General features: G+C 43.0%; 1 protein-coding gene and 1 non-coding gene across 7 annotated transcripts in view; both read left to right on the top strand.

Annotated features, from left to right (window-relative positions):
- The window catches only part of PBX1 (PBX homeobox 1), a 327,814-nt gene that overhangs the window by 60,759 nt on the left and 240,232 nt on the right, over window positions 1-26,823 (top strand). The gene's annotated exons all lie outside the window — the stretch shown is intronic.
- On the top strand, window positions 20,022-20,128 carry LOC112615565. Its single transcript, XR_003117406.1, has one exon. It is a non-coding gene; the product is annotated as a U6 spliceosomal RNA (small nuclear RNA).

Genomic DNA, 26,823 nt, shown 5'->3' with positions numbered 1-26,823 from the left:
AAGTAGGGCTGGAAGCAATTTTTATAGGTAATTGTGGAGAGTGAAGTGTAGAAAGCCTAGGAAAAATAATGAGTTTGCCTTTTAAATATTTCTTTGGAGGCCAGGAGCCATGGCCGATGCCTGTAATCCCAGCACTTTGGGAGGCTGAGGTGGGAGGATCACTTGAGCCTAGGAGTTTGAGACCAGCCTGAGCATTTGAGACCAGCCTGGGCAGCATAGTGAGACCCTGTCTCTACAACAAATTAAAGAATTAGCCAGGCGTGGTGGTACACATCTGTAGTCCTAGCTACTCAGGAGACTGAGGTGGGAGGATCACTTGAGACCAGGGAGGTCAAGGCTGCAGTGAGCCATGATTGGACCTGGGCAACAGAGTAAGATCCTACCAAAAAATCAGCAAAACCAGCAGATTTTCATAGTAAAACATGAACTTCTTTAAAAAAAATTTGTATTAAGGTACTTTAAAAACACCATTTGTATTTAAAGATCCAAAATAGCACATCTGTTTTACTTATTCAAGCAGATTTCATAAGTCATTATTTTGAGGCTATATTTTGTTAGTGTAATTCTAGCTAATTCTAATTTTTATATGCATCGAAATGTGATAAAATTATGTAACTTTAAAAATAGCCCTTTTGCAATTTAGGCTTAAGCAAGTACATATGTGTGCACGTGCATTTGTGAGTATGTGGGTGTGCGTGTGCAATTTTTTTTTCTTTTTTGTACCACCTCCCCACCCTCTGACATGAAATAGGGACTTGTCTATAACTGTATTCTCATGGCCTAAAAGCAGGTCTGGTGCAGAGTAGGTTGTTGAATACATGATTAATTTTGTAACTGTTGACTTCAGGTTTTGAGAGGAAAGTCAAAGAAATGTTTTCCCTTTTTTTTTTTGTGACGGAGTCTCACTCTGTCGCCCAGGCTGGAGTGCAGTGGTGTGATCTCGCCTCACTGCAACCCCTGCCTCCCAGGCTTAAGCGATTTTCCTGCCTCAGCCTCATGAGTAGCTGGGATTACAGGCACCCGCCACCACGCCCGGCTAATTTTGATTAGAGACGGGGTTTCACCATGTTGGCCAGGCTGGTCTCAATTTCCCGACCTCAGGTGCTCTGCCCGCCTCAGTCTCCCAAAATCCTGAGGTTACAGGTATGAGCCACTGTGCCCGGCCTTTTTTTAGAGATGGGGTCTTGCTCTGTTGCCAGACTGGAGTGCAGTGATGCAGTCTTGGCTCACTGCAACTTCCACCTCCTGGGTTCAAGCGATTCTCCTGCCTCAGCCTCCGGAGTAGCTGGGACTACAGGTGTGTGCCACTATGCCCAGCTAATTTTTGTATTTTTAGTAAAGACAGGGTTTCACCATGTTGGCCAGGATGGTCTCGATCTCTTGACCTCGTCATCTGCCCACCTCAGCCTCCCAAACTGCTGGGATTACAGGTGTGAGCCACCCCGCACCCTGCCTTCCCTATTTTCTTTCTTTCTTTTTTTTTTTTTTTGAGACAGAGTCTCACTCTGTTGCCCAGGCTGGAGTGCAGTGGCCGGATCTCAGCTCACTGCAAGCTCTGCCTCCCGGGTTCGTGCCATTCTCCTGCCTCAGCTTCCTGAGTAGCTGGGACTATAGGCACCCGCCACCTCGCCCGGCTAGTTTTTTGTATTTTTTAGTAGAGACGGGGTTTCACCATGTTAGCCAGGATGGTCTCGATCTCCTGACCTCGTGATCTGCCCGTCTCGGCCTCCCAAAATGCTGGGTTTACAGGCTTGAGCCACTGCGCCCTGCCTTCCCTATTTTCTTAAACAGTCTTCCTTCTCTTTCTCTCTGTTTTTGTATTTTGCCTTCCTTTTCTTTTATCCCCAGTGGGGGTGAGAATTAGGTTCCCAGAACCTGTTACGAACGTTTTCCTTGACTGATAGCACTATGAGAAAGCATTGCAAAGGACTGCCTGGGGGTGCTATTTAGTACAGGGGCATGGGATATGGACTGGTTTACCGCAGGTTCTCCTTCAGGGGCTGATTTAGGTTGGTGTTTATGCAGTCCTAGGCTGGCCTAGTTGCCCATGTCATAAGCTATACAAGGCTGCTGGACTGAAATAATTGTGAAATGTGGCCATCCCTCTTGCTGCACAGTCTGTCTTTTTGGCCATAATTAAGAATCATTCATGTCCAGGGTGCACATTTAGCCAATGGAGTTTCTTAACAACTCCTTTGAGAAAAGGATCAATGGACATACCTGAACAGAAAGGTTTCTGTGGTTCCATAATGTGAGAGTTCAGAGTGCACAGAGGATGATTCCTGAGTCTGCCCATCGAATAGGCATTTGGGTAGATTTTTTTTTTTTTTCTACCATTTGACTTCCATCTTCCTAAAGAATGAGAAGTTAGAACTAGAGGAAAAGCTCCCATCTTTCACACTCAATATGTTCTCTAAAACCAAGCAACTTTGATTCTTCCTCCCTGTAAGTGAACCCTGGTTGCATAGCCTTTGACCTGTCAAGTCAGGTGTCAGATGACTTAGAGGGTATAGGAAATACTTCCATTTAGGCACCATCTAAGTTTACCCAGCCTCTCTTCCGCACCGACATTGGCTTTAATCCTCGTAAATGCTGAGTATACTCATCTTTCCACGTGGGCCCAGGAGGCAAGGCTAGGCTGGAAGTGATCACTAGGTAGGAGAAGGCGTCTTGTTGGAAGGAGCTGGTGTAAAACAGCGGGTTGCCAGGCCTCTGTTCCCAGTGTTGTCTCGGGTGAAGCTGTTCCAAGGAAGCCACATTTCTCTCTGGGCCGCACTGTTGTGAGTGCCTAGGATGCTTCCAGTGGGTCTGTGTGAAATGTCAAATCCATCGAGGTTAGCCTGGAATAAAATCTCTGTGCCGAAAGACTGGCAGGAGTTTGGGACTCCAAAGTTCTTGACTGATCTTTTTCTGTCGTAATGACTAGATGAGTGAGGTTCTCCGGATTGTTTCTGAGGCTGCTTGCTCCCTATGTCTTCAGCCTGTGACCAAGGTATAGCTCACTTGGGCTGAGTGCTTCCTTGTTCAGGATGAATTAAGCACTTGATGTGCACATGCTGTGAACTCATCTCCCCCAACTTCTTTGAATTCTCTACCCATCATATACTTGGCCACTTTCCTGAGCCAAGCGCTTTATTATCTTGTCCTGTGAGTCCTCATAGATATATTTAGAAACATTTCTATGAAATATGAAATCCAGGCTTAACTGGCTGTTTGAAATCACAGCCCACAACCACTTTGCTGGTGTTTGCTCACACACATACTGACACATGCTTGCTATACATACGCACAGTTGCCATCTTTTTTTTTTTCCTTTTTTTTTTTTTTTTGAGACAGAGTCTTGCTCTTTCACCCAGGCCAGAGTGCACTTGGCTCACTGCAACCTCTGCCTCCCGGGTTCAAGCAATTCTCCTGCCTCAGCCTCCCAAGTAGCTGGGGCTACAGGTGCGTGCCACTACACGTGGCTAATTTTTGTATTTTTAGTAGAGACGAAGTTTTGCCATGTTGGCCAGGCCGGTCTTGAAGTCCTGACCTCGTTATCCACCCGCCTCGGCCTCCCAAAGTGCTGGGATTACAGGCATGAGCCACCGCGCCTGGCCAGTTGCCATCTTTTTTATGTGCTTTCCTTCCTTCTCTCTTCTCCAGACATAGCATGTCTATAATCTCTGGAGGTAAGCCCTGCCTCGTTACACACAAGAGGATCATGACTAATGCAGTGTATATAGATAGATAGAGATATCTACCAGCATGTTAATAAAGGGCCTGAGATGGAATGGAAAAATGTCGCCCTCAGGTAATTGTCCGCAGTCTTCTGTAGCCACTGCTGGAGAGGGGGTGGCGTGGGAATGGGGGAGATGGGCACACCCGTGGGTACCATCTGTTAGGTGGCAGGAAAGAAGGCTATTTCTGAATTTTATTTTTTTCTTGTCTAGGAAATTTCTAAAACTTCTTCTGCTTAGAGCCTTTTCAGGGTCTAATTCCCGCACAGGTGGGAGTGGTGCCTTAGGTTTTACCTTTTTACGTCCAAGCAGCCATCTCACTTCCAGAGTCGTGCTTCCTGATGCACTCCTTTGACTGTGTTCCTCTGCCTTTTCCTTGTGCCTTGCATCTCCTCTCTGTGCTTGCCCTTGTCTCTGTGTGTCTCTGTCTGTGCCTCTGTGGCTTAGCATCTTGGTGCTTGGATATTCCCCACCTCTCTGTGCATCTTGGTTCCTGCAGAGCCTGCCTCCTTGTGCCTTTCATTACCACGTTAACAAACTCGAGTTGTGCCTAACGACGTCGCCTCATACGTTATGCTAATGATCAAGAGACATGTTAATGATATTTTAGAAGCCTAATTAGTGGAATATATAACTATATGCAATTTGGTAATGGACTGTGACAACAAGTTGTTAAAAGGGGGCTTGACAAATACAGTTGCATGTGGCCTCAGACAAACAGGAGCTGAGAATGGATGAGTGGAAATCAGACAGGGAGATAGAAGGAGGAGGTGTGTACTGGGGCTGTGAATGCCTGTGTGTACACTTATGTGAGGGTCAGCCTTTCTTACCGGTAGCATTGCTGTCTTATCATCATTCCACTGTCCTAAAACCACAAGGCTAACTGTAGCTGAAGAATTATTTACTGATGTTTCTTAAGCAGTTGCTACTGTTGCCATTGATCATACTCGTATATCTTTGTTAGAAATGTTATTTTGATTATGTTATTCTTCACAGTATCCTTACTTGCAATTTGTAATGGGAGATGTACACAGGGAAGATAGGTTCTTGTGCCAAAAAGAAGTTTTATTGTGTTATAAACCAACAATCAAGACCATGTAAGCTCAGAAATGATCTGTATTGTGTCTATCAACATTTCGACAGTATTGGTAGGAGTAAAACAAGGAGTGGTATGTGTAAAATCATTCAGCTGTTTGAATGTCAGTTTCTCTCAATGAAAGAATTGGTTAGAGGCATCCATTCCTTCAGCTGGTATCTTTCTTCCTCTAACGTGGTGATTCTCAATTTGTGCGCCTCGGACCCTGAGGGAGCCTTGAAGTTGTTAAAAAGGTTTGGTAAATTCATGCACATAGCAAGCATTGTCTGTGAACAGAATAATGTCCTGGACACACAGGCCGATAAATATACCTACTAAAATTCTTTGAATGTATGAATCGCTATTGTGGTTCATGAAATGCACATTCACTTAAACAAGCGTTTTTTTTTTTTTTTTGTTCGTATAGGCTTCTTTATTCATGTGTATCATTCCTCCATCTGTAGACGCTAAAAATATAATAACTCTCTTATAGTGGTACTTGCAATGTTTCGACATTAAAAAAGAGACTATACATTCACAGAGGTTGGGAGCTTCTGTCTAGCCTGTTGTTATCAAAACTGCTTATAAAATATAGCAACGAATTTTCACTTTGACAACTATTTTAATTCTAGAAAATAGGTTTATGAAGATTTTGTTAAAGTGTTATCTGTCCTTCCAATGACTTATTATACATTTTAGAACGTATTTCTATAGGGAAGAAAAATCTCCTTTAGTCATAATTGAACAGTTTTCATGAAGAACACGTTACACCATGCAGAAACATGGGTACTGCAGTGCATAGGTGGCACTAGCTTACGGGAGCCTGAATTCCAGAAACTTGGTTTTACTTTTTGTTTAGGATTAAAATGCCAAAAAGAGATAGGCTTGCAGTATCACACTTCACCACCAGGTAAAGCTTTTAGAAACATATATTCAGTGTGAAAATGCCCCAAGTTTGCAGCTTCTTGATGGATAAAGACAGTTACAGAGACAAAGAAAGTTAGTGCTTTATGAATTAGTCATCTACTCTTGAAATAGTGTAGGCTATTGGCAATGAGGTACGTTTGTATTTTTTTCTTGGCTGCTCTTCCTAAGGCAGTATGCCCTGTTACCATTGAGGATGTTCTTCTGTCTTTCCCCTTACATTTTTATTGTACACGGAAAGAGAGAAAAAGGAAGCCCTGAAGGAAGATTATGTATGAACCCAGGATTCTGTTATTATGTCTGATGTTTGTTTCCAGTTAAAAATGAGAAGTAATTTTTGGGAAGGAGACAGAAAGGGGAGAAGTTTATAAGCAAGCCAGTGGAAAAAGCACATTCATTATCAGTGTCTCTCTCACTGAGTCGTTTGAAGTTGGAAAATTAGCAGCTTCTTTGAAGCTCATGAGATCTTTCATCTTTGTGTATGTGAGTGTGTGTGTTAATATTAAGTGGTGATTCTTTCTCTTGCCACTTATTTGGTTTTTCTGCTAATAATGAAATTATAATGAGATCCCTGATGGGATTAAAAAAAAAAAAAAAGAAAAAAACACCTTACATGAATTATCCCATTCCCCCACCCTCCTTCTGCCTTTCTGTAAAATCTATTCTGCATAATAGGTCTTTGTTTCTGGATTTGTGACAGAATTGAAGGAGGCCAGGAGTCGGAAATGCCCCTCATTGTTCTTTTTGGTGACTAGGATACAAAGTTGTGTTCGACACAAAGTACTCTCCTCTGCTTCTACCTCCGGGAACCCCGTTACCCCCCAGCCCACACACCACCACCCCAAATTTGGGTAGGGAGAAGGCAAAGGTGAGTGTTTGATATCTTTGCAGGCTGAATGGCCAGTTTATTTGAGATGCATATACCATGCCTTCCCCCTTTTCTCTTTAAGGATTCGTGACATGGGCTGTCATTGAGGGAACCACACATCTGTCTTGATGGCAGAAATATGGTATTTGGAAATCTTGGGAAAACCTCTCAGGATAACATTTTCAGAAGTAGGTCTTCCTCCCTGTTACCTCTGGTTCCTATTCCATTGCCCTTTATCAGTTCAGGCTTTTGAAAATGCCATGGATTAAAGAGGTCCCATTGCCCAGGGCTGAGCGTTTCTTTGCCCGGTCTGGTCTCTACTAGTGGGTGGGTAAGTGGAGCCTTTGGAAGAAGGAATCAGTGTAAGGACTGTTCAAGATACACACATACTTACCTAATTTAAGCATTTCTGGCTGTAGGAAAGGCAATGCTGTGATCTATTCCAATGAAGAGTTTATGTTTTGGAAACTCAGTTTCAGAAAATTCTTCTATAATCCAACCTAAATCTTTTCTGCTTTACTATTTTATCTTAAGCCAGAGATAGACAACTGCTGTTTTCCCATCTTAAAACTCTAGAAAACTAGAGTGTAGAGAATGGGCAAGATGACAATGCCTCGTCTATGTATGTGGCTTAGTCAAAAGCTATTTCCTGAATCTCTCATGTTTAGATTTTCTCATCAACGTTAATGACCACTTTCAGGGCCTCATTCCCCACTCCCCATCATGTCTGCAGGTTCCCCCTCTCTTTCTTCCTTCTCACCATTTAACAGGTGTAATAAAGCTGGGGAATCTTTACAGTTGGTGATTTTATATCATAGATCAAAGATCAAAGCAGAGGAATACACAGCAACCGTAAAATTAACTGCTTTTTCAATTTTACAATGCTTTCAGTGATAGAGAATCTTATAAATTTAATATTAATTAAACACTTAGCTTTTAACCTCCTCCTGCATCTACTTTTGGCTGGTGGCTGGAAAAAATTAATTGGGCATCTTAAATCTTGTATTACTAATGCCTTGACAGGAGGGGTTTCAGAAGCACTTAGAACTTCAGCAAAATGCACTTGGAGCATTTGTCCTTCCACTCACCTAATTGAAACTCCTTTTTTTCCTTAAGGAAAAATGAACCATTTGCAAATTTTTTTTTAAAGGAAGCATAACTTACAGTCCCCTTTCATAGCCAAAGCTTTAACTCAGTCCCTTGGCACATTTAACACTTCACAAAATGGAAGCCATTGAACTTCCATTATTATAAATGCCCTATTGATTTTTGAGTGTGTTGGTACAGATGTGTGGCCAGCAATGGCTTGGCCTAATCATTGTGTCACCTGAAGCCTATGCATGTTCAGTCCAGCAAGAGATGCCTCCTGTTTTGGTGAGCTCACTTTGGCATGGTAGAGTCAGAGGTGGTGGCATTTAAGAATGGACCCGCAGCATCAAGAACAGGAAAGTGAGAATATCAGTGAAAGGAAGTAATATTTCTCTTGAAGGAAGCCTCAAGAGATAGGAAGCCAGTGTGTTGGAGGAGATGTTTTAGGGAAGCTAGACTAGGCTGTTCACATTTTCTTAGCTCTGGAAGGAATGGACGATGGCCTTTTGTTGGGGGACAAGCATTTCTCTCTTTAAAAGCCAGGCAGGCATTCATGACTGTGCTTCAGAAAAGGCTCAAAAGAAATAATAATACCAATACATTGCATCTCCTTTATATTTTTTTTCTCCAGCAGGCTTGGAGAACTTTATCCAGATAATCTAATTTTTCTCACATATCGCTGTGTTAGAAAAGAGCAAGATCAGGCCCCTCAGTTTACCCAAGCTGGTTCTCTGCTCTGACCATATATTTGAAACTAGCAACTGGAAATTACAGTGAATAGAGCATGAACCCCAAGAATGGATCTTTCTGTACCTGTTTTAGATTCAGGTAGCTGAGAAAAGTACATGAATTGCTTTTTGGGGACATCTGTTCCTAGCACAGTGCTCAGTGAAATCCCTTGGGTTTTTTTGACTTCACTTGGAGAAGAACTATAAGAAACAAACTTTGGGGGAGAATTTAAATTGTCATTATTTACTTTACAAAAATGTTAAAACAATTTTACTCTGAAAGGCTTTACTGCAGGTTTGCTTTAAATCGCTACGTTTTCTAGTCCTGTAGTCATCTAATGAGACTACAAATCAGTTTACAACTGATACTTTGGAAGTATATTTTTTGAGTAAGGTAGGGGATATAGAACATGCAACATGACAGTCCCGTATCTCCTGCTCTGGGTTGCAATGGTCTCTTTCTCCAAGTCCAAACAGTCACCTTGACAATCCTTGATGGCAGTAGGGAGCATTTAATCCAACTGTGAAATAATAAATTAGCTGTGGAGTCACCACCAGAACAGGGAATCCTGGCTTTATGCACCTGGCTAGTCTGCACTCCCCATGAAACCATCACAGTTCCTTCTCATTGCAGCTGAGCTTTCTGAACCTTTTAAGAACTGAATTGATGGGATGTGGCATTTGATAGCCGATAAATTAAGGATATTGGTAAATGGAGCGACTCTATTAGAAGACAGCATTTCCAAGATCAGTAGCAACGTTTGCTTGCGTTGTTTGTGAGTGTATCTGTGGAGGTCCTTTATATATGTATCTCTCTCTTTCTCTATCTATCTAGATATATATGATATGTGGGGTGCTATAAAATTTTTAGTGCCTTAGTTTGGGTTGACCGCCTTATTACTCACGAGTGAGCTATACGGGTCTTCCTTAACAAGTGGCAATAAAGGCTTTACAGCACCCCTTACACCGTCACATATTTTTGTTTAGGCCACATATTGTCTTTTTCTTTTTAAGTCTCCCTTTGCTCATGTCCCTCTCAAGTACCTTTGTTGCCATGGCAACAGTTCCATCGTTTCTTAGGGTAGAGCAGAATGACGTCTCACACAAGATTCTTTAAGTCAGTGCTTGTTTGGACTGACCTCAGACACTCAGCTGGGGCCAGTGCTGTGGCCCTTACCCTGGTCATCTGTAGCACTGTTTTCTCTTTTTTTGCCCGAGGCTGTGTTTATTAGACTGCTATGTCTGTCTCTACATTAATCATTGGTCATGTCTCCGTGGACCTGTTCCAAAGAATGGGAAGAAGATCTAAAATTGAAAAAAAAAAAGTTAGTGTTAAGCATTTTGAATTAAATATGGAGCTTTGTGAGTGGTTGGATACATAGTAAATACTGTGGCAAGATGGAAAGGTGAGGGCAGCTCGTCCTCTGCATGTCAATGTTCTCTTTGGAATTCCCTCACAGGCTCGGTTTTGACAGGTTACCATGTGCATTTTTCAGTCCTCTCTGTGTGTCTTTAAGACCCAGAAGACCTTCCTTCTCCGTGACTCATGGAATATTAGTCCTAAAAGGGAGTCACAGAACTGAGTCCGGTGCACTGATTACATTCCTAGGGAAACTGAGACCCAAAGGGGCATGTGTCTTGCTAAGATCACTCATCCTTTATTGGTGCAGATGGGATGAAAACCCACATCTCCCAGCCTTCAGTTGAGCTTCACTTTTGCTACAGTTTGTTAGTTTTTTAAAACAGAAATTATTTGAAAAGTTTTACTGTCAAGCGAATTTCCCCTCAAGCCACTGCAACATTTCTGTAAAACGTGGCTGTAGCCATAGTGGAGACCTCATTTGGCAAATGTGGATAGGTGGTGAGGCTGTACCTCCAAATTTCTTAATTCTTTTTCCAACAAGAAGGTTGGCTTGCCAATTCTTTGATAAAAGGTAGGAGTTTCTGTAATCTGTTCTCTTAACTACATTTGGGATGCTTGTATATATGACTGCATATATTTATATATTTTTTATGGGCAATATTTTGACTGTTTCTCTTTTGAAAGACAGTGTGAATGAGTATGCCAAAAATCACAGATGATATGAGAAATGCTATCAATAAAAGCATTTTTTCAGAAAGGTGAATAAAATAATCCCAAAATAATGTAAACTTTTTCCTAATGTTATTTTGCAAAGTCATTAGAAAAGCTAGTGCTTGTGACCAATGGGGTGATGCTCGTGGGACAGTACATGGCTGACGCTGTGGTTTTTACTGGGCAAAATCATTCAGATCTGTGAGTCTTTTGGCATGGGCATAGACAGAGAGATTGCATAATTTGTTCTTGGATGACGTGAAAAAGAACCCTGAATATATTTTTCTTTTCTATGCTTCCAAAGTCTGAGTGGGAAGTTTTACATGGATGGGTAACATGGGATTTTAGGAGACTGATGATGCTCTGTTTTGGATCTGCACTTGGTCTTTCCAACTTGTCGGGGTGGTGTGGTGATCGTATATTTGACTAGTGGGTATGCTGTTTTCATATTTAGGCTGCCTGTATGGCAGCTCGTGATTTGCTATCAGTACATCTATCAATCTGTAATATTACATGCGGTATCATTCTTCTGTTACCCAAATACTTGGTAAAAGAGAAAGCTAACATGCACTAGGTTGCTACCAAACAGATAAGATGAGATAATCTGTATAAAGTACATGGTATAACCCTGAAAGGGATTATTAGTCCCACTTGACAGATGTGGAAGATGAGCCCTAGAGAGATTAAATAAAATAGAACCTTCTGTGACTGAGTGACTAAATTCAGGTCTCTGATTTCAAAGCCCATACTCTTTCCTCTGAGTTGCATTGCCCCTACCAGGTACTTGGCAATGACTGTCTTGTGCAATCTTTGGATCTTTGCCTTGATAATGCGCTTAATCATTCCTTTCACAGTTCATAGTAAAGTAAGGATGACGAGCATTTAGCATCATCACACACAAGCCTGAGTGTCAGCAAGACTCACCTTACTGTAAAGCTAGCTTCATCAGCTCCAGCAGCTTTCCAGGTAGCATGATGTCACTGGCAGAGTGGATCAGGAAGCCCTGGGGACCTGGCAGAAGTTGAGAGTGTGGAGTGGGAGAATGGGAGAAGGAGTAATATATTAACCTTACTGATACACAGAGTTGCTCCTTCTTTTTCTTGCAGGTTAGTGCACATAATTATTATCTCACTAATTACTGCGTTGTTTTTGTTTTTGTTTGGCTTTGCAGTTTAAGATACCTTTTAAAAGCCACCATCTGGTTTAGGTGCTAGATGAAAGTTCTGGTTAAAACAAAACAAATAGTTTCATAAACCTAGTCAGAGGGGATTTTTTTTTTCTTTGTTTTTTTTCTACAGTGTTCACAGTGCTTTCTGAACAAACAAATTTCTTTGGATGTAAGCAACACAGAGAAGTCAGAAAACATGGCTCTCAGATTCAAGTAATAAAAGCATGGGAGCTAAGGAGGGGCAAAAAGTTAAGTAAAAGAGGAAAGTAAAAACTCTTACTCTGCATTGACCCTTTTACTGAGGTGTAAGGTACAAAGCATAAATAATCCACATGGAGAGTGACAAGTCCACTTACTTAATTCATTATTTATTTTAGTTATTGGAGAAGCTCATTTCTGCTTAGCCTCCGGGCATATTTACAAGTGTGATAGAAAAAAGACAGTCCCTGCCATTACTGTTTACAATCTACAATAGATAATATATAAACAAGACATATTATTTTTGTAGACAGATGCATCCAGATACACTTTAAACAAACAAGAGTACAGCAATTAATGTGCATATGAAATCAGTAAGGTAAATCAGCTCTTGTAGCACATGAAGGAAACTAATACAAATTAAGGAGTTGGAACAGATTTGGGCTATATTTGACTATTTTCATATAAGAAACATGATTTTAGAAGAGCAGGTTGGCTGTAGCAGAGTCAGGAACTGGGCAAGCAGCGTTGTGACTTGCTTGTTCCACAAGCAGAGCCTGGGCAGCACTCAATAACACCCCTCACCTTCATGGGCCATCAGCCGTAGAGAGGCAAATTAGAGCAGTGGCATAAGCCACAAATCACAGGCTGTTGTTAGATTTAGTCTGACCCTTAGCATCATTTTATCTGAGTCCTTTTGAATTTAATGTGATTCCCTTCACACCACCCCGTCTCTGGACAAATACTAATATTGTTATTGTTATCACCATGATTACTTGTGGCTGACCTAATACCCTTCTGCCCTGAAACCACAGGACCTTGCCGCAGCCTAGGCATTAATAGCCCTCACGGCACCTCGTTGACATGGCTGCACTGGAGTTGAAGTTACAAAGCAGGGAAGTATCATTTAGTGCCCCTGCTACCCTCGCCCCCTTCATCTTTATTATGCAGTTTCTTCTTACGTGCTGCCCATTTTCCCAAGGAATTAAAGTTGCAGATATTTTGATTTCAGGGGAGGGTGAGGGGGAAGTCGGGCTCTGAGTTTAGAGAAGCAAGAGCTGGCGCACCTGTCCTTAGGGTCACAGCACAGCCTTTCTCCTGCTGGACACAGGAGTAGGATGAAAAGCCAACATCAATGACCTTGAGTATATAGTTTCATAGTCCATGAATGATTTCAGGAATTATAGATGTACTCTTAGTGTAGAACATGCAGAATGCCCACTATGGATTCATCACTGTGTAACTATGTGTTTGGGGTTTTTTCTCAATTGGTGGCTTTATATCAACCTCCCCAGCACACTTATAACTAGGCTTTTATAATGATTAATACACTAGGAAGAAGCAGTGGTACGGACACATTGGACATGTGGTATTTATGGTCTAGAGGATATTATAACCATGAACTCATTGGTGCTCTCCACAACTTTGATGGTGGTTGAGCAGTAAACATGGAGGCTCAAAAGGATATAATTTAGGTGACTTTGGAAGTCATCTAAAAAGTGGGAAATGGATTTTATGGTGCCTAGACCCTAGGGTTCATGTAGAGTTAAGACCTAGAAGAGACTTTAGAAATCCCCAATCTTGTTTTATAGATAAGAAAACCTAGAATGGGTATCAGTTTGCTTAAGGTCATATAGTTACTCAATGGCATAGGTGGGACTCGAAACCAATTTGCCTGGTAAGTCCACTGTAACATCCTCAATGTAGAATATCCTCGAATGGATGGTGTTACTGAGTTATTTTCTTCACAACCATCTCTCCCGCCTCTCTCTCTCTCTCTTTTTTTTTTTTTTTTTTGATATGGACTCTTGTTCTGTCACCCAAGCTGGAGTACAGTGGCATGATCTTGGCTCACTGCAGTCTCTGCCTCCTGGGTTCAAGCAATTCTCCTGCCTCAGCCTCCCGAGTAGCTGGGGTTACAGGTGTGCATCACCATGCCTGGCTAATATTTGTATTTTTAGTAGAGATGGGGTTTCGCCATGTTGGCCAGGCTGGTCTCAAACTCCTGACCTCAGGTGATCCGCCCACCTCGGCCTCCCAAAGTGCTGAGATTACAGGCATGAGCCACAGCACCCGGCCTCTCTCTCTCTTTAGACTACTAATAGTTGCGTCATTTTCTATTACTAGTATTTTCACTGCCAAGTCTATTTTGTTATTATTTGGGGTCTCAGTATGGACTGTTTCTTGGATCTGGTAGAATTTGAATGGTGTATGTCATCACGAATACTGAATTACCTAGCCTTTCCCTGCAGATTTCATGTATTATAAATGGAAAAGTATAATGTAGTGGTTAAGAGCATGGACTCTACACTCTTGACTGCGAGGGTTTGAATCCCAGTTCCCAGTTGTTTTGGACACGTTATTTAACCTTTCTTTGCTTCAGTTTCCTCATCTATGTAATAGGAAGGATAATAGCAGTATCTACTTCATAGGTATCTGCCTTGGAGTTAATACACAGAAAGCAATTAAAATAGTGCCTGGTGCATGTTAAGCCTCATAGTATATTTGTTATTATTGTTATTATTTATTTTCTTCGCTCTCCAGCAGTGGCCTCGAGCTACCTAAAAGGTTTTGTAATTTAATCTTCCATTCAGTTGAGGAAGGAGCTCCCAGCTCTGCTATGGCACAGCCATGGATGAGCAGTTTCTTCCCTGGGAACCAGCTCCCCACCACCTGTAATGGTCAGTTTTTACTGCCAGCTTTGTCTTCTGGACCTGCACAGAGTAAGGCTTTTCTTTCTTATTGTTTGGAGGTGGCTCTGGCATTGCTCACTGAATATTCCCTGTCTGGAAGCCTATAAGCATGGGGTTTCTGGGAGATTTGGCCAGAGGCTTCTTGAGGGATATGGCCAGGTGAGTTTCGAAGGTCGAGATTAGTGCCGTTGACCTTCTGCAGTGCCCTGCCTGGCCCCACACCAGCTGACACTTTCTAGGACTAAGAGGATGGTTACAATAAAACACTGATACAGGTAAGAGCTATGGAAAACAAAGCTTATTACTTCCCTGGTCCTTATCTCCTAAAGCATATATTATTTCATGAAAGCTTTGAAAAGAGAGTGCTTTTTGAGCTTGGGGTACTGTTGAAACTGACTGGACCTGACTACTATGGCAGTGTTTAAAATCAATGTCTTCGTTCGTTCCTCCCACAATGCTCGTTGGGTTTGATTTCTGGAATATGAATTGCCCAAATTAGTTGAACTATCTGGTAGAGGACTGTAAGCTCAGAAAGGAAGTGTCGGCTTCCTATTAATACACCAACACCCTCTGATAGACACCAACTTTCTTTTTAGCCAGCATAATTGGGCAAGGTCAGGACTCTCTCAGTCATGGTTTGGGGTTTTTGTTGTAGGGAAATAAATTCTTTGGGAGAAATGATAACTCTCAGTTGTTTCCTAGCCTCTCAGGACCTGGAAAGACCCCAAATTCTGAGGGTGGGGCCTGCTGCTATCAGAATCTTGGAGAGTGCCAGGTTCCACCAACCACATGCACATGGTTCTATGTAGACCTGCCCATTGATCTTGGAGCCTATTCTTAGCCTCATTGGTGACAAGGGGCCGTGTCGCCAGCCTGTAGAGATGGCAACTGTGGGCAGGAATTAACTCTAAGGCTGTGAATATTCTGCGCCTTCTTATTCTGTGAAGAGGCAAGCGATACAGCTTAGAGAAGGTTGAAGTGTGTCTGTGGGGGAAGGGGTTTATTGTGAGGGTGGGGGTGGGGAGAAAAGGAGGAACAACTGTAAAAAATGTTAATTTATTAATCACTGAATATATAGCAGTTCATCTGAAATGCTGTTGCTATGCCAACACCCTGGGAGTTTATTTTCTTAATCCAAGAGAGGAGCTCTCAGTCCCCTGCTCCCCTGCTGTGTCATTTGAATTTGCTGCTGCCACCGCTGCCACCATGGTATCTGTTTTAAAAAGTGGGGGATGAGGGAGGAGGGAGGGGAACCAGGCTCAACCACCAAAGCAGTCAAATGCAAAGCAGTAAGAGGCCTTTCTCAGTGCGACTTAGTAAAAATGACACAAATTAATATACTCTACTTAAACCAGACCAAGATTAATGGTTCTCTTTCAGTGCAGCTTAGCCCAACTGTCACTCGACAGGCGTTTGTCGGACAAAATCAACACTAATCAACATTTATTCGTCTCTTGCCCTTGGGTCTGAGGCGCGCGCGGGCTGCGCCATTCTCCCGCTCGTCTCGCCACGCTTTTCACCCTCCATCCAGCCTCGCCATATATCACCCTTCCTCCTGTGCCTCTCCTCGGACGGATCCACACACTCAGCTATCAGGGTACATTAGAGGCATGATAGATTTTCTGTTTTAATTTACATCTATTATATTGCAACATAACAGATTTTGATTCCATAGAGACCGGCGTCTCCTATAGCCAGACTCTTTGGGAGGATTTCTGCATTAACTTATTAAGGTTCGTTAGGATGCAGCTTCGAATAGACTCCCTTCTCTCTGGCTTGCTCTCTCTCTCTCTGTGTGGCAAGCTCAGTAAAGATGTCTTGGTGTACCTTATTCACAAGCACAGCCCATTTTCTTCAGACTTGGCTTCCTGTGCTGGATCACATGAGGCTGGCTGGGTTCCTCCTTTACTTTCTGATTGAACTTTGATCAGCCAACAATGGGCGTTGCAAGCTCCCCAGTCCCTGCCTGGTCTGGGTAAATGGGCCTTGACAAATCTGGTGGCCTCGAGTCAGTGGGCACCCCCTTCCCAGGCTTTAGTTCTAGCCCCCAGCATCTTTCTCTCTCTCTCTCTCTTTTTTTTTTTTTCTCCTTTTGATCTCAGTTACAGTTAGATTTTATTTATATTGAAACTCAGGTCTACAGAGATGGAAGGGGGGAGGAACACAGTTTCTTGGGTTAACCAAGGAGAAGGATGTTGAAAGGATGACCGAAAGAGTGAGTCTGAAAAGGCTGTTTTCATTTCTACATGACCATCTTGAAAGCATCTTGTTTCAGCTTGGAACAAGGTGCATGAGCCCAGCTTGTTTGTTCCATGTGGAAAGTGTATGTTTTTAGTTGTCTTGTAGAGTGCCTTTCCACCTCATTTATGAAATTGGCTTTTAATTTTTATCCTTTTCTCTTTTTCCCTTTTCACCAGAGTTGGAATGTGAAGCACAGTTTCTACTTGCTGACATAGTATTTCCTCTTGATTTTTGGTTGGGGAGTTTTATGAGTACTAAGGTCACACTGAACTTTGGATACCTAGTCACCTTGTTGCTGGCTGCAGAGAAGAGCTTGAGAAGGAGATAGAAATTTTCACGTCTTCTCCTCATGGCTTTGACAAATGCCCAGGGAGACTGCAACTTTCTTCTCAAATTGGCTGTAACACTGGAGCCCTTAGCCACTTAGAAGGCCTGAGTGTTTTTATATTTTCCACCAAGCTCCTGATTCTAAACTGTGGTGGGGTTTCTTTCATGGCCAGAATGGGGAGAGACCGTGGGTTGAGTTGGGGACGTGTGGTTTGTGTGTGTTTGCATGTGGCCACTGAAGTGTAGGATATGGTAGGAGGATAGCTTAGGACTTCCATTTTGGTTTCTTATTACACAGCAATAAAGTAAATGACGCTTAGTATAACTTTACACTTACAGAAATGTGGCTCAATTTAAGAAACAAAACTCCACCAACAGGAGTGCTCAGTATCTTGAGCTTGGGAAACTGACCTCGTTAATTTTAATGAGGGGAAAAATTCTCCAGCTGGGGCTGAGAAGAAAATGAAATACCAATGAGGTTATCACTTTGGATGATCTCACTGAATTCAGACTATAATCGGAATGATGCTTGGAGACTTTTCCAAAGTCCTACAGAGAGATCTAGAAGAAAATGCATATGCCCTTGCTAGTATTAACGGACTGCTTTCCCTGATAGGCAGAGCCGAACTCTATATAGTGCCACCTAAAGGGGTCATTTGAAAAGTTAACATATTAAAAAGTTGGACCAAAGTAAAACTGGAAGAAAAAATGGTTTAACATGATTCTTATGTGGGTCTCGCGTGAAAGCAGTGGGGCTGGTTGGACGGTGGCTGAGGCCGTTGATCATAGACCAGGAGCTCCTGAGTTCAGCTGCCTACTGGGATGCTAACTTCCTGTGGGATTTTGGGCATCTGTTTTTTATCGACCAAAGGCAGGAGGTAGGGTGAGGGAGTCCTGTTATTCAGTAGGCAGCTATTTGATTTGCACGATAGGTTGATGACTTTGGCCCTGCTGCTGAGGAGTGACAGATTGTGACCAATGAGGTTAGGATGACTGTAGGACAGCTTTGCCCTCAGTGAGGAGAGGCCTGCCAAGTTCCACTGACATTTGGTTGGGGACCACAGAAAGGAACGTCACTGTTCAAGGTATTTGGCCCTTATTCTGTCATAGTTCCCTAGATGGCGGATCCTGGGGAGCAGATTATTTCACCAGTGGATTCTTCAGAGGTATGGGGGCAGACAGAACAGGCTTTCTTCTCCGAAAGTTCAAGCTTGCTGACTCAAGCTCTTTACTCATCTCTCTGGCCTGTCACTGCATTCACGAGAAGATTTGTGCAACCATCAGGTGCAAACTCAAGTATCACCAAAAGGATAATTTCTGATTAAATAGAGCCATCGTGCTCTGGGGGCCATCTCAGTATGAGTGGAATATTGAGGGGGTCTATTAATGTTTATAAGTTCCTTTGAAATTCAGCCCTTTTCTTTGAAAGCTGTAAGGCAACAGTTAAGGGCACTCATATTGCTGCTGTGACTGTGTGTATATGTGATGGGAAAGGCTGGTTGCCAAGCAGCGGAGAATGGACATAATCGTGCTGCCTAGCAACAGCGGCAGCGTGGTCACTTGCGCAGATTTCTGCGCCTCTTCCTGTTTGGTCTGCTGGAAAATACAGATGGCTTCTATGGGTTGCTCTCCGCCCTAGCCATAGTGAGAGGTAGGAAAACATTATGAACCAGGGTGGAAAAATACACAAGTGTATGTTTTAAAGTGATTCGTTTCCAAGCTGCCTAGGGCTGAGCAGGGATTCTTACATAGCATTCCTCAGTTTCCCCTTTGAAGATATTGTGCACTGGCATGTTGACTCGTCAGCCGGAAGAGGAATCTTTGAAAAGTGCTAGACCCCTCTGGGTGCTGCCTCTACTGAGCCCAAGCCTTTACTCTGCATGTGTGAATATAAAGCCGCCGGTTTTCTGATAAAGACACACACATACACTCACACACACTCACACTATGGGTGAAAACGACAAGTGGAGCAGAGCGTGACTACTGATTGTTCTTTGAGGCCCGGGGAACAAAGCATTCAGGAGTGATAAAGGCAGGCGATCCCTGCTGGTTTGCCCTTTCTCCCAGCTCTGACCGTCACCCTCACACATGACACTCTTCAATGAGGTCACCTGCTCACTACAGATTCTAAAAGGGGCTTGCTTGGCAGAGGCCCCCAGAGTCAGAGTGCCGGCCTCTACTGTGCTTGGCAGTTGTGCGCATGGAACATTGGAAGCATTTGGAACGGAATGCTTAAGGAAGATATTATTTGGCAGCAAGAAAAAGGGAGTGTGCAGATTCCCCCTACCCCTCCTGGGATGAGTAGGTACTGCCTGCCCGTTTTTTCTCTACAGGAGTTGAATAGTAGCCAGAGTACAGGCTTGGCATCAGAAGGCCTTAGTTCAATCCATATCTCTTCTACCTACCAGCAATGTGGCTTTATGCAAGCTGCTTGTTCATCTGAACCTTACTGCTGTTGTCTGTAAGGGATAGCAATATCTGCTTTACAGACTGGGCTGGAAGGTTAAAAGAGGCGCTAGTTCCATTAGGCATGCAGCAAGTGTAACGTAATTGTTGCTGTTCACCTCCTCTCCATGATTAAAGAGTAGGAAGTTGGGAAAAGAGGGTGAGTATTGTAGCTACCCTGTCTATTCCAAACTTCAATGTCCTGGTTTTTGTCCTCCGTCTTAGCCTCCTAAATGAAGAGCCTTTATTTCTCTCTGTTTAGATTGGAAAAGACGAGAGATCTCTCTTCTTTTGATGCTGGGTGCCTGGATGGTAGTAATTGATTTTAGTGGTTTCTTAATCCATACGGAATCAGTTAGGATGGTTTGCTCCCATCTTTAGGATGATGAGACAGTAGTACAGAGCAGTGGGATGATTTGTTTGGAACCCTAGAGACCATTAGTTCCAAGATGAGATCCAAATCCTATGGCCTGTGCTCATTTTGGCAGCACATATACTAAAGTTACAATGATACAGAGAAGATTGGCATGGCATCTAGGCAAGGATGACATGCAAAGTGGTGAAGTGTTTATTGATTGATTGATTGATTGATTGATTGAGACAGGGTCTTGCTCTGTCACTCAGGCTGGAGTGCAGTGGCATGACCATGGCTCTCTGCAGCCTTGACTTCCTGGGCTTAAGCGGTCCTCCCACCTCAGCCTCCCTGTTAGCGGGAACTATAGGCATGCACCACCATGCCCAGCTAATTTTTTCTATTTTTTTTTTTTGTAGAGATGGGGTGTTACTATGTTGCCTAGGCTGGTCTCAAATTCTTGGGCTCAAGTGATCCTCCTACCTTAGCCTCTCAAAATGTTGGGATTACAGGTGTAAGGCACCATACCCAGCTGTGTTCTATATTTAAAAAAAAAAAAAAAAATCCTGTGGCCTGACGGTATAGATGAAGCCCCTGCCAAAGCCAGAGGGGCTGGAGTGGGTAGAAAGCCACCAAGGAGTCCGAGGGTTCCAGGTATTGACAAGACCTGAATTTTAGACTTCAAAATTGTGACATCAGTGTATATTCCCCAAAAGATCACAGCCTGGCTCCTGGAGGCCTGGATGTGCTAGATGGGTCAGTAGGGTTGGAAGAGGGCCCTTGCATCTTTTCTGCTCTGTTTACATTTGTATGTCTGCTAGTATACAGAGTAGCTAAGGAATCCAAATGGGGAAGGCCTTGGGTTCTAAACTGGCTTCTCATCCAGGTCCTGCTAAGAGCTCTTATTCCTCAGTTGCCTCAGCTAGAATGATGATAACATTGACCTATTTCTCAGAACAAGGTAGGTCAGGGGTTTGGAATTACTCATCTGGACTACTGTTTAAGTGCTCCACTCGGCAGATTGCTCCTTGTGCAACATACATATGGGGAAACGATGTGATGACACTAGCACAAAGGATGGTTTATAGTTATTTTCAGTGGTTCCTCATTTTTTGGTGTGTTTTTTTGAGACACAGTTTTGCTCTGTCACCCAGGCTGGAGTGCAGTGGCACGATCTCAGCTCACTACAACCTCTGCCTCCCGGAGTCAAGCAATTCTGATGCCTCAGCCTCCTGAGTAACTGGGATTACAGACGCCCGCCACCATGCCCGGCTGATTTTTTTATATTTTAGTAGAGACGAGGTTTCACCATGTCGCCCAGGCTGGTCTCCAACCCTTGAGCTCGGGCAATCCACCTGCCTCGGCCTCCTAAAGTGCTAGGATTAGAGGCATGAGCCACTGCACCCGGTCGGTTCCTTGTGTCTTAAAGCAAACACAGGCACAGTATTCTGGGCAAACAGATGTTAATAGCTTGACCTCTCTGTCAAAGGAGGACTTGGTTGCTTAAGACCCTTCGAGCTGTCAAAGTTACAGCTTCTCCAGGATACTATCATCCTCACCCATTTCTTATTCTCTGTGCAGGGAGGGACCATCTCTCGAAAAGCTCCCATCAGAGCACCCATTCTGGGACTTTGGGCAGAATGCTTAAGGCAGTGGTTCTAAAATTCCACACCACCTGTTCTTCCAGTTGTGTCCTCTCTGAGCTGCCTCTGACGGTCACATTCCATGGCCATGTGCCACAGCAGACTTGTGATACTGATTTTAGTGTTGTCCTTGGCCACTGGGGGCAGAGAGGAAGGAGAGAGAAGAGAAGGGGAGAGAAGAGGAGAAATGGGAATGGGGTCCATTCATCCATCTCTCTGTCATTAGGGGCCCACCAATTCCCACTATGGTACCTCAGAAACTAGCTCAGACCTCGGGGCCATCCAATGACTTAATCTGGACCAGTAAAGCAACCGGGCCATTTTCCTGCCTCGACATGCTTTCTCAGCTGCCCTCCCCATTGGCTAGGGCCAAAATGACTCGTCTTCCTGTGCCCTAGTTCCATGGGGTTTCCTCTCTGTGACTCTGGGCAGAGGCCTTGGTTGCCACCAAAGGCAGCTTATGGTGTTAACTTCAGGTCTAGCCTGACTCAGTTGCCTTCCCTCAGCTATTTACTGCAGAGGCACTTAATGAAGAAGACACAAGGATAGCAGGCCTGAGGGATAACTTCAAGGCTAACGTGTCTTTTGTCCAGTACTTACTCTTCTTTTGAATTTTAAGAATTCCAGATTTTATTCTAAGTCAGAGAACACTGCGAGAAAGGATTTTATTGTATTGACTCCCTCCAAATGGCGTGAACGTCTGGATTTGCATCCTTCCCATGCCAGATATCACAAATTGGGTTGGGTTTTGCATGCTCAGGGTGACTTTTGGTATTCAGCTAACACCCTTCCTTTAGGGAAGTTAGAACACTTGATAAATTTTAAGCTTTTCATCCTCAGTAGTACCCCTGGAAAATTGAGGTTCAGTGAGGTAAAGTGTCTCGATTAATTATATGATATGTACTGCTTTTTGGTGGCTCTTTTGTTGTGTTTTGTTTTTTCTTTCTCCATCATTTTGTTAAAATGAATTATGTGATTGTCCAGGTTAGCAGTGTTCTGTTTTCATAGAATAAGCCCCATCTGTAGTACTGTTTATTTCCACCGAGCTTATTTTTCAGGGGACTCTGTGTATTTCCACATTTCCAACACCAGCTCTAAGAAGGTACACCTGCAGAGTTTGTTGTGACCCTGTTTCAGAACTGGCAGAACCAAGTGCAGGCTTACTCTATTTGGTAGAGACTGAGTCCCAGCAAGTAGAAGTGTCTTGCCAAGGGGATGTGACTATTAATAGGAAATGGAACTAAAAATAGAACCTAGGTATGACCCCAGCTATTTGACCACTCTCACCAACATGATTTCTCCTTTTGGTCTCAGACCAGGACATTCAAGGCATCTCTCCATTTTCATATGGAGAAGCATCCAAGTATGTCTCAGTGGTTGATTAGGAGACCATATCCTTCAGGAATCATGTTGAAACTTGTCAGGGTAGTTCCTAAGGTCCTGAGGTCTAGGACCTAGTACTGTAACCTGGCCCCGTGAAATCTTTGGTAGATGGTAAGTGTTCAGTATGAATTTATTTATTTGATTAGGTGTTTTTTTCTCATGGTGAATACAATTCCTTTAATATCAGCCAGGACTTAGTGAACATGTGCTCCTTTTGCCGCACAGAAAAATAGAAAATGAGATATTGAAAGGAAATAGAACAAAAACTGTCTGCCTTCAAGGAGCTCACAGTCTAGTTCTGGAAACTGGACATACATAGTTTCTGCGGTCTGCTTGGACTGTGTCACTGTGATCATTCTAAGGTAACGAGCCACCTTTTATTCTTTTACCCAGCCCAGTTGTTTCAGATGAAAGGATAGAGAAGCCGGCGTCTGCTGTGATGGAGGTGGTGTTTTATTTTAAGATAAAGTATAGAAGCAACTGATTGATGGATTATAAACTGGGAGGTCCAGGATAAAGCTTCATTCTGAGGGCATCAGTATATTTCACTGGGAGCCTCCTGGGCATTAATTCTGCCGTTAATTTTGTTATTAGAAACCTAGCCAAACAAAGGGAGGTGGCAAAGCTTGAGGCTGGTTTAACCTTGATGAAACAGTGATTTCACCAAGGATGATGTTGCCCCATCCATCTTCATCCATCAAGGCCCTGCTGAAATATGCTAATGAAGCCCGAAGATAGGAGCACAGAGCAGTTAAATGGGGCGTTGCAGACGCTCTCCGTACCCCCGTGACAGGGTGATGCCATTTACTGTCCAGATTTAGTACAGGAAAGACAGCAATGCTGACGTGGTGTCATGGTGGAAGATAGAATGGAGGCTCCACCTGGTAAAAAGAAAGGGCAAGGTTCGGGATATATATTCTAGAAGAAGATGGGAAAACTTGGTTTTCGGTGAAGGGATTGGTTTTCTTAATTCTCTTTGGCTCACTTTCTAGCCAGTCCACACAAGAACCAGATATGTGGCATACTGCAGATAGGGCAACATTTTTAAGTTCCAGAATGTGACCTCCCACCATGTGCCAAAGCAAGTTATCTGTTACCATGTCAGTCTGCAGCACTGTTTGTTTCCAGTGGTACATGAGCTAATACCTTGGCTTTATTTGTTTATTTTTAAAGTTACAACCTTTTGGATACTTATGACATGCTGGGCATACTACTGAGTTATTGTATATGTATTAATCTAATTAGATTCTTACAAATAGCCGATGAAGAAGCAAAATTATCACATATATTTTACAGATGAAGTTTGAGAGGCTAAATTCTTTCCAAAATTATGTAACCAGTAAGTGGCATGGTTGGGGTTTAAACCCATGTCTACCCCACTCCAAAGACCTTGCACAAAATCATTGTGCTCTGAAGACTCTCATGTCGGATATAGCTGGGAATCCCTGATAACCACTGGGAGCAGCTTGACTCACTCACATATTTATTGCTTATATATTCTTTGGGTTCAGTTTAACTTTAACTTTGGCATTCCCTTCACAATTCTTTCTTTTGTAAATAGATTATAAGCTCTCTGAGGCCAGCAGCCAAGCCCTTTCTCTAATCTCCTCAATGTTGATGACATCCCTAGTTTCTACATGGAGTGCTTACTTTTGGCATCATGCTTCTAATGGATGGTTAAAAAAGGCTGGCCAGCTGCTTTTCTGGTTTTCATTTCATACATTGGATGAAAGCCTTGGGGGATTTTACTTGTCTTTACGAGTTAATTCTACAGGAATCACAGTAAAATTTCTGTTTCTTGGAATTTTTTGGCGGATCCACTTTTGTTTCCTACTAGTACATTACCTATCTAGTCTGTATCCAACCGTACAGAGAAAAGTAAACAGCAAATGAAACTTTATTATTATGTATTTAAACGGCATCTTTGGAGCAGTCTATATTAGGAGGTGTGTACCAAATTCTGCTCATCTTAGGACCCTAGACAGTTCCTCTAAGAGAGCCTGCCAGCCACCCTTCATTTACAAAATGCAGACCCTGAGCTAAGAGGTGGTCTTGGGCAAATCAGGCAAAACAATTCCTAAATCTAAAATGTTTATCAGCTTTTGTGTTTTTTTTTTTTCCCTAAATGGAGATAAAGTTGGAAGTTAAAAACAGAAAAGAAGGATGGATTAAAAAATATTTAAATAAGATGCCAAGTAACATGAATTTCCTGAAATAGACTGTTTTAGGATAAAAGGTATATCTTGGCCTTAATGTGTCTTGTGCCATTTATTAAATCAGTTCTGAACTTTGGGGACTCCAGACTGTTATTAAAGAGTTAATAACCAAAGGCTTCAACGTCCAGGATGTTGTGTGGGTCAGTGTATCTTGCCAAGAGGTAACATCAGCCAGTGGAATCAGTTGGGCTCTCCGTCTGGCAGATCTGTCTCTCTCAGCTGCTCCTCCTCCAGTTTCTAGTCTTGGAGTTCATATACAGTAAATCTTTCTCTTAATAAAGCCGTTTTTCAAATCTGACTTTGGACTAGGGACTGCTTTTTCTCCAAATGCAACAGCTGTTAAACATGGTGCATTGGGCACGGTGTATATCTCTTTGTTCAGTTTTGGGTTTTTAATATGAGCAGGGACATAAAGGAGTGGGAAGACTCTATCGATTTCTTTCTACCCATGAGTCATCCACTGGGTTTGGAAATAAGGCCTCCAGCCTCAAAAGGCTTCTGGGCTCCCTGGGCTTCTCACCCTTAAGGATGAAGCCTATTGTGCCCTAATAACCAGTACAGGATTCCCCCCCTTTTGGTGAGATAGAATTGTGGAGCTCAAGGTGTCCGCCAGCAGAGGCTAGACCTTTTGGCCCCTATCTGTCCCATTTACATGGGGAAAAGCATTTTTGCCCCCTTGCTCTCTGGTCCTTCTGTCACTGTCTCTGTTCCCAATGCACTAGGGAGCATTAACTCCCTGAAGGGGAAAAAAGTTCACAAAAGAAATGAATTATGCATATGGAATTCATTTCCTTGATGAATAGGGAATCTGAACAAACTCCATGGCTGTTTGATTTTAAGGCAGAGGAGAAGGGGGGCTTGGGCTAAAGAGTATAGTGGGGGGTGATCAAAAAGAACTTGAAACAAGAGAGGTGGGAGAAAAACCATGGCAGGAGGACTTGGGATGGAAATATGGAGGACAAAGTAAGGGGACCTTTGAAAATAGCTTAGGGCCCATTATTCTTGCCAACATGTACACACAGATATATACCTCACTCCCGATTAATGTGCAAATTTGTCCCCAAGGAAACTGGAAATGGTCATGAGATTGTACTGGGGAGAAATGACAACACTAAGGCGATATGACCGTCCTGAATTAAAGTTGTTCAGTGATTCTTTTGCTTTCTTCAGTCCAGGTTAACAATGGGCACTTTGAATTTTGAGGCAGGACTTGTGTGATAGGTAAAGAACTGCACTGAGAAGTGGAAGACTTGGATCCAAGCCCCATGAGACCCAGGCTGCGTGACTGTGGGCAACTCACCTCATCTTTCTGTCTCAGTTATCTCATCTATAAGTGGGGATTATGGCAACTGCCCTGGGGAAAAATTATAAGGGCCAAACAAAAGTACTTTTATGCGTAACACAAGATGCGAATCTGAAGGGATTTTATTTTTCTCTCTGTGCCTCCTTTTCTTGATGGCATTTTGGATATCCAGACCTAGTCTTCTCAGCAAGCCAGAGTTTCTTTGGAGCAGAAGAATGAAGGGGAAATTGATTCAGGAGCAGCGTGCTGGTTAAAGGAACAAAGAAAAAATCAAAAAATCCCATTTTAATCCTCACCTCATCTATGTTATGAAAACCATTTAAAATAATCAATCTGATGTTTTTGGCAAATGTAGGTACTGAATCAGTAGTGGTTAC

The sequence above is a fragment of the Theropithecus gelada genome, chromosome 1 (assembly GCF_003255815.1).
Source record: "Theropithecus gelada isolate Dixy chromosome 1, Tgel_1.0, whole genome shotgun sequence".
Lineage (NCBI taxonomy): Eukaryota > Metazoa > Chordata > Mammalia > Primates > Cercopithecidae > Theropithecus > Theropithecus gelada.
Note: the sequence above shows the minus strand (reverse complement) of the source record. Positions and strands in the feature narration are given on the sequence as shown.